At 25.1% G+C, this 9642-nt stretch overlaps 1 protein-coding gene across 1 annotated transcript in view; it reads left to right on the top strand.

Annotated features, from left to right (window-relative positions):
- The window catches only part of LOC136090940 (sacsin-like), a 78941-nt gene that overhangs the window by 53532 nt on the left and 15767 nt on the right, over window positions 1–9642 (top strand).

Below are 9642 nucleotides of genomic sequence, written 5' to 3'. Positions count from 1 at the left end.
GAGTGGGGAGAAGTGGGGCATGGAAGAAGTGGGACAGCCTGAAATTTCCAATTAGGAGTGGTGCCTAAATACTGTTGTTTAATGTAAACATTTAAATTTCTTCCCCTCTATTTAGCAGAAATTGCTTTGTTTCCCTGCGTGTGCTAGAAGCCCTTATTTTGAAATGTACCTTAAAAAAGTGTTTACATTGTGGTGAAGTGGGACAGAAAAAAGAAATATTTATGCCTCACTTCTTCCCGTTGCCATTTGATTATTGCAATTGGTGAAAGCTCTTGAATATTTCTATGTTGATTAGGTGATTTTATAATTTTATCAGTTTCTATTTAATAATTTGTTTTAAAATGTTGTTTTAAATTTATTTGTCCCACTTCTACTCACACTTGTCCCACTTCTACTCACACTTGTCCCACTTTACCCCAATGGCATGGTTTCTCTAAAAGTAAAAGTTTATATACTTAGTTATAATTGGCTGAAAACTCAAAGGGGATTGAATCAGTGCCTAAAAAGAAGGTTTATTTGTAAAAACTTATTTGGTTCAGTTTATACATCAAATAAAAAAGATATTGTAATTACCTTTAAAAAGATTTACGTGTCCAACTTCTCCCCACTCTCTCCTAATATTAGAAATGCAGTGTATTAATATTAGAAAGAAGAAAGCAGTGTATTAATATTTGAAATGCAAAAGTGATTAAATTGAGTTTGTGAAAGCGTTGTATTGACATTAGAACAATTTAGAAAAATTATGTTCATACTCTGACTTGTTTTTTTATCAGATAAATTAAGTTAAGATAAAATTATATTTTTAAATATCTTATTAAATACATTAAATTACTTAGATGCTTATATATTCTGATATTTTATAGTACTCAATTCATCATGTTCTGAATTACTTTATGAAAAATTTTAAAAATAAGAAACTAAATAATTATAATTGATTTTTAAAAACAAAATAATCCAATTTATTGATTAGGAAGAATTGTGTTTATTTTTTAATCAAAGAGGTTTTTGTTTTTATTATTTTTAATTATTTTATACTGTTTTTATTATGTTTTTGCTTTTTTACTTTGGTTTTAAAAACTGAATTATTTAGATAAAGGCACAATGAGCCTAAATACACTTCTTTGTTTTACCGTTAGATAATCAAAATGTAGTTTTGTAAAATGTAAAATTGTTTTCCCACCACTCCAATCCCATTTCTTATCTAAGGGAACCACTACCTTTAGAGGGAAAACAGAAAAATTTTTGTGCCACAACATCTGTGTTCTATACGATGCGGACCCTCTATTCTTTCTATGATATGCTAAAAAGATATTAAGATTACACATTTATGATGTGTAAATATAAAAGGAGTAAAAAATCACATAACAGATTATAACATAAGTTATGTTATAAAAATAAATAAATAATTGTTGTGCCAATTTAGAACAGTGTAGAAAAAAAGCAGTTAGGAAAAAAAGTTAAACTAATAAGCAAATTTGTTTAGAGAATTGGTTTTCTAGCTGTGCCAGCTTAATCACTAAGCAAAATTTAAAAATATTTATTAATGTTAGGATAAGAAACATAGAACTACCATGACCCGTATTATGTGTCCTGACTGTTAGTATATATTATATATTGTTAAAAAAAATTAAACTTGTGTCAATATAAAAAGTTAACCAAACAAAAATTATAAATATTAGCTATAATATGGTTATTAATAATTGTGAAATCATAAAATAACTAACAACTTAGTAATAAGTTGTTATGGCTCATACTAATTATTCATCTCAAATTTGCCACTTTTTTAATAAAATTTACTTATTTTGGAAATTCGCATAAAAATAGCATTTTGATTAAAAGCATTGCATTTTCAAATCGTTACTTTTAAAAAAATGATAATGACTTAAAAAAAGACATTGTAGCACTAAATAGCAATAACCCAATTAACTGTAGAACCTGGTTTTGTAATGTTACCATTAAACACACTTATTTTTACCTCAGTTATGTAGAATTCCAGTTTTTTCCTTATCTATTGACTTATGATTAATAAAGTAAATTTCAAATCATAAAAATTAATTAAGTATAAACCATGTATTAACAGTAGACAAACAAAAAAAAAAAAACTTAAGAAATAAAAAAATATATCATTCGAGTTTAATTCTCATTGCACAAACAAGCTTTCTTTTTATAAGTAGTGCATTACATAAATAGATTACAATTTTAAAACAATTATGAAATGTTTATATAAATATGCTATACTACCTAAAGTTTTAAGAAATGAAATATATATATATATATATATATATATATATATATATATATATATATATATATATATATATATATATATATATATATATATATATATGTATATATATATGTATGTATATATATATATATATATATATATATATATATATATATATATATATATATATATATATATATATATATGTATATATATATATATGTATATATATATATATATGTATGTATATACATATATATATATATACATATATATGTATATATATATATATATGTATATATATGTATATATATGTATATATATGTATATATATATATATATATATATGTATATATATATGTATGTATATATATATATGTATATATATATATATATATATATATATATATATATATATATATATATATATGTATATATATATATGTATATATATATATATGTATATATATATATATATATATGTATATATATATATGTATATATATATATATGTATATATATATGATTTTTTCTCAAAACTTTAAAGCAAAACATATACTTTAACTTTCATATAATAAAAAATATACACTTACAAAAATAAACTAAATACCTATAAAAAAATTTCAGTTAGCAAAAAAGTGACATAGAAAGGAATAATTGGAATGGCAAAATATACTTAAAAAAATGTGTTAAAAACAAAGCTTTAATAACCAAAGATGACCAAGAACTTTATTAAACTTTATAAATAAAATTAGAAAAAAACATGTAAAAGATAGCAGTCTGTTTTATTTAACTCAACAGAACTTTGAATTTAGACTACAGTAGTACACAATAAATGCATAGAACAAAAAAAGGGTCAAAATCAAAAGATTGTAAAACTTATTGAAAAAAAAGTTAAAGCTTTCTATCAAAGTTCTGTTAAGCAATACTTATTAACATTTACTAATAACATTCTTAGAGCAATTAATTAACATTAACCTTATTTTATGAATAAAAAACTCAATTTTTTTTTCAATCAATAGCTTTACACATGCTAAATAAATCAATTAAGAAAACTACAAAACTATTGAATAAAAATATTGATATTTTTAGTCTATGTTAAAAATTGTAGAATGTAAAAGAATATAAATTTAGAACATAAGTAAAAAATTTATAAAGAGTAAATTATTTATTTAGTGCGTTGAAAAAAAACAACTTAGTAACTTTTATTTTAACAGTAGCAATAATGCAACTGCAGTCCAAAGAATACTGCAAACAATAACTTAAAGTATAAACAACTTAACAAAGATGCAAAAATACTAATAAAAAAAAGCATCCTATTTAATTTATACAAACACGAAAGCATCATAACAATAATACAAAAGTTTGAAAAAAATAGATAAATATAAAGCATCTAACAAACCTGTTCTAAGAAACTTTTAATCCTTAATTAGATAAATAAATGTTTTTTTCTTAAAGTATTACAAAAACACTTACACTAAGTTTATAAAGCTATATAAATAAAATAAACTTTTAATAGCTAGTTTATTTAATATTAAAATCTATATATTTAATACAAATAAGCAAATGCAGATAAAATTATTGTTATTAAATCCTTTATTTTTCAACTTTTAAATTTTTTCTTTAAATATAAACAAATAATGTAAAGTATAAGCTTTTTAAAAAATTAATTGTTTCATTTTTATTGTTATCTAAATAATTCTGAATTAAATGATTTAGTCAATTTAAAACAATATTGACATCTAAAATAACACAGCATAAATGTTAAAAAAAGGCAATTTACTTATACTCAAAAGAACATTAGTAATACTATTTGTACTCGGTGACATTAAGTTACACCAAATTGAACAGAAAGTTTAACACATTTACAAAAAAGATGGTTTAACAGACAAAAATTTAAATAGACCTGGTATCTTCTTTCTTTATTTTAGATTTTTTTCTTTTATAATAATTTAAATAAATTATATTTATCTATTAATAAGTTATATAAACAGATCATATGAATAGGTCATATTATCATCAAATATAATAACCAATTTAAAACAGATTAAGCAGATATATACTAATTAATGAATTTAAGAATTTCACTGCAGAATTATTATTGTAAAAGATGATAACAAAAGACCATACACCAATATACTCTGTTTAAAAAGCTCCTTGTCGACATGCACAAATGAGTAACAGCAGCATTAAATTGCTCATTAAATATTATAGGATAGGATAGGGTTACCATACATCTTCTTTTCCCCAATCTGTCCACTTTTTTTATTAAAATATCTGTCCAGGAAGTTTCTTTGATTAGCAACAAATGCTCAGATTTTCAATTGAAACTCACTGAAACAGTTTTTGTGAAACATGCCGACGCATTGGAGTACACCAAAGCACTTGTACGTGTCTTTACATTAGCAAGGCTTTGGTGTATACTAAGGCAAGTATCTTCAGTGTTATCAAAGTTAATGTAAGTGTGTTAAATCAGGTGTAGCTGATACAGTAAATAAATAAAAAATTGAAAGTTTTCCTTGAGTGCTTCTCTCTTCATACATGAGCTCTGATAAAGTTAAACAATGTAATGGTCCATGGTCCATATGTTTAATATCTTGCTAATAAAAAAATTAAAATTGATAATTTTAAGTTGTTTAATCACTTTTACGATTTTTAATGTTTGTAAAAAATCAGCTAGTGCTGGATGAAAACCAATTTTGTAACAAATTGTTGCACATGAAAGATGGCCAACTATTTAAAAAAAAATCATGAGATAATATTTTACTGAATCAATAAAAATTGGTCAGTTTTACTTGAGAATTATGTTCCATAAATCCAATGCAGAAGGTAATATTGTCTTCATTACAACTGCAACTATGATTTGTATTAATTTCGCATACCATAGTTAAACATAAATTGTTTCAAAATATTTAAAGTGCAGGTGTCAAAGTTACTACAGCTTGATTTGGAGATGTAATAAATAATGTTATACACACTTTTTTATCAAATACAATATTACTTTGTTCTATATTCATTTTCAGTAAAAAAAAAAATATTACTTACTAGTATTTTGTATATATATTGTGGTCATTGTACATTTAGGCTATAAAAGTACTGCAAGGTACATGTCTATTTTATTTGAAAAAAATCTTATTTTATAATAGCGAGCAAACTATATGAATAAGCTATTTTTTCTAAAACTTTAACAGAAAAATTAAATAATATCTATACTATATACCAAGATCTTTAACCGAGGAGGTTGACTTGCTTATTAACGAGAGGGGGTTAATGTGCTTATTAATCTTTTAAATAATAAATTGATCTTTAACGTGCTTATTAAGAATTAATAGAGATCTTTACAACCAAATTAAATTTTAAATATAAGTTCCAATAACATCTAAGATATATTGCTTATTATATTATTATATAATAAGCAAGTCAACCCCCTCTCGTTAATCCATTTAAAAAAAAATTTCTGTATGCCCATTTAAAAACATAACATATAAAACATTAATGTTTTGACAATAAAATAATTTATTCAAAAATACAACATCTACAGCAAATATATACTTGAACATTTATTTTGAAATTTTGAATTTGCTTTTGAAATTCGATGTTCAAGTGATGATCAAATTTATACATATGCTTCTTATCAGTGAAAATATTTTTTCTACACTATAGGTTAAGTAAAGTTCATAAATCTTATAAAGATTTATAAAAACTTCAAAATATTATTTTTCTGTTCTTTGACAACAGAAGTGTGATGGTTCAAGTAGAAATGCGTTGATATGATCTGAAACGCTTTAGATGATCAATCTACAACTTTTAAGTGTATTTCTTCCAATTGGAAGGGCTGAGCTTCCGGTGGCATTATTTTTTATTTCATGATTTTAAAAAATTTCTCCATTACTTATATTTGAAGTAGTGAGGTAAAAATCGAATTTCAAGTTTGCAAATAACCAACAAAAAAAGCTGTAATAAAATGATAACACTTTTCACAAATTTATATTTGCAGAAACACCTCTTTTGCATTTTGCCCATAAACCAAAAATCAGCAAATGTACGTGTTCCTTCTTCATCACTAATAGTTTTTTGTGTGGATTTGAATTTACAAGATACTAGATTACATTTACTTTTTTTTTAGTTTACAGATTTGCATAGAGCATTTTCTTTAAGTTAAAATTTTTTGTTTTTCATTAAGTTTTGTTATTTTTCTGCAATAAAACTTCCGCAGCTGCCAATTTGACTTTAATAACTTTTAATTGGACAACACAGAGATAGCATATTTTAATTTTAATTTCTAAACAGCATCAAAATGAGAAAAATTTGATGTCAGGTATTGTAAGTTAATTTTTTTTTACTAATTTAATAGTAAAAACTTAATATTTTATGTACAAATATTTAGTTTTTACAATTAAATCAGTAAAAAAAAGTTGTAAAAAGACGTCTTTTTTCTGGAAAATTGTTTTGCTGATAGATATGAAAGTAATGGTTACAGTTTAAAATTGCAGCAGCAATTTCTAATGTGAGGAAAGCCATGGTAAAGAGTGAGGCTTGACTTTGAATTGTCAGGAGGTAATAAAGAACTTCATACTAGACTGAATCCAATAAGTTACATAAGAAGCACATTTGTCAGCAGGAAGACAAAAGATTTCTACCCAAGAGCCATCATAAAAAAAGTAGCGGAAAGAGTCCTAGTCTACTTTAAGCTTGTTGTAAGAGGTACAATAATAGGGTGTTCTAAAGATGAAGAAAAATGAGATAATAGTTTTATAGAGATTACTCCATGATCAGAAGCACCTAAGGGTGAATGTAGAGAAACAGAGCACTGACTAGGATCAGAAACAAGTCACAAGTTGAGGAGGAAAACTAAATGATTCAGGTTGTCTAGAAAGCTGTTTGGAAAGTTGACTATTTGTGTTAGAGATTGAGAAAGGCAAAGGTTATGGGCTTTAACGCCTGCAGAGTCACTGACACTAGAGTTAAGCACTTCAGTGTGATGAGCATTAAAGTCACCAACAACAATGGCATTGGCTGAATGACAAAGAGCTTTGTCAATTTGATTATAAATAACATCAACTAGAGTGCAGTCTTGAGATAAAGGATAGCAATATAGAACAGAGATAGGCAATAGAGTAAAGTACTAAACGAAAGCACATAAAAAAATAGTTTGTAGATTTAAACTTAGTTTCCCGACTAATGGGTGAATTCTTACGAATGTAGATGCCCAGTCCAAACATGTGACTACTGGAGTCTTTACTGATTAATGGAAGATAACTGTTAACAATAAGATGACAAATTGAGACAGCTTAACTCAAATTAGTTTCTCAAAGAACAAGTTGGTCTGGTGAACTTTGAAAGAGATAAGACTCAACAGAAAAAAAAGTTACTTCGAAGACCACGAATATTAGTGAATGATAGTTTTAGATAACTTGATGCTGACCATGGTTTTTTGTGTTTTATAGTTTTTGGTATTATAGTATTTTTAAATTTGTTAAAGAACTTGACTCAAAGCACAGATAGTACTCAGTATAATATTTAATAGCCCAAGCAATTGCTTCATTACTATTATTAAAACTCTAAGCCTTAACAAAGGGCTCCAAATGTGGCCTCAACGATTCACATTAAAAGCACAAATAGCAACACCATCCATGTGCAACATAGCGTTGCTAGTACTCTTATATTTTATAAATGTTGATGAGATCAGCCTCTCTGAGAGCTACCATAGAGAGTGGGAGACCTGACTACTAGCTGGCCTCAAAAATATAAAACTGAGTTGTAGAGCTGTACTCTCATTAGGAGATAATAGTTATAAAACCAGAGACACAAGCAAAACCCATGCATTGAGTCAAGAAGATTCAGCTTTTAACATCCTAAACTGGAAGCAATGTATTATAAATACTTCTACACCAGCCTAATAGATGAAGAAGGGGTGAGACTAGGCTGATTAACAGATAAAATTTATTTACTGTTATAAATTAATTATTTCCAAATATTGTACATAGAAAAATATATAGTATTTAATATTTGAATTTATATTACAATTTTATATTGATATCATACATACATTAATATTATACTGTTAAATATTTTATGCGCACTTTGTATACTTGAGTTGACGTTATAAAGTTGTTTTTGTTTTCTTTTATTTCCACTTGATTTGTTAGTTAGTCAATAAAAATTTTTATGCAACATTGCCAGTATTGGATGTACCTATTCCCCTTCCTGTCAAAAGATACTCTTATTTTTAATTGTATTTTAAATAAGTGCTGAAATTTTTTTTTGTTTTCAATAAATTCTTGGTTATTTTTTGCTGGAATTTTTCTTCCTTGTTTCATTACTGGAAGTTTGCAAACAGTATTGAAGACCCACTTCATGCTGCATATCCACAAATGAAGACTGAAAATTCCAAGTTTCAATTTATTCTTATCTACAATTTTATTGTAATTCCAAATAGTTTCCAAATTAAACTCATTTGGACTTGCTTGACATACATGACAGCACTGAGATGCTAAATTTTTTTAAGCATTTTTGATACCACAGCATTAATTGTTTATCATCATTCATTGTGGTATAAATAGTTGACAAACTTGAATTTATAGCAAAAGTATTGTTATGAAGTGTACACTTAATATTCTCTAAAGACAAAATTTAATTTTGTAAATGTTCAAACTTCTCTTGAATAAAACTAGCAGTCTCTTTGGCAAAACAAAACATAAGATGATGGGTTGCCCCTGGACTATTTAGATTACAATTTTTCCATATTATATATATATATATATATATGTATATATATATATATATATATATATATATATATATATATATATATATATATATATATATATATATATAATATGGTATAAATAGTCCAGATGCAACCATATTATATATATATATATATATATATATATATATATATATATATATATATATATATATATATATATATATATTCATATTATATATTTTTTACTAGTCAGTTTTTTAATTTTTTAACATTACTTTGTAAAAAATTATAAATTTATTTATAATAAATATAAAATACCATAAAAATTCTTTCTAAAAATGTTTTTCTTTTTTGGATACCTTTTTCCAAAATAAAGTTATGCTAAGGTTAAAAATAAATTTTGAAAAAAAAATGAGTGGTCTTTAATTTTTGGCCACCGCTGTATATATATTTATATATATATAATTATATATATTTATATATATATACATACACGCAAACTCACACACCCACACACACACAAGCATTTACGTACCTGTTTAATTTCAGTCCTGGAGCTTCAAGCATTAATTGGCCCTCCATTTTTTGTTCACCCTGCTTAATGAGCTCGTTAACTTGCTGAATCAGCTGTTAACCAGCTCATCAGCATCAACAAATGACGAGAAATACATAGACATATTAGAAACCTATAGTTTTTTAACTT

The sequence above is a fragment of the Hydra vulgaris genome, chromosome 14 (assembly GCF_038396675.1).
Source record: "Hydra vulgaris chromosome 14, alternate assembly HydraT2T_AEP".
Taxonomy (NCBI): Eukaryota; Metazoa; Cnidaria; class Hydrozoa; order Anthoathecata; family Hydridae; genus Hydra; species Hydra vulgaris.
The sequence above is the reverse complement of the archived record's forward strand: the minus strand, read 5'-3'. Positions and strand labels throughout refer to the sequence as shown.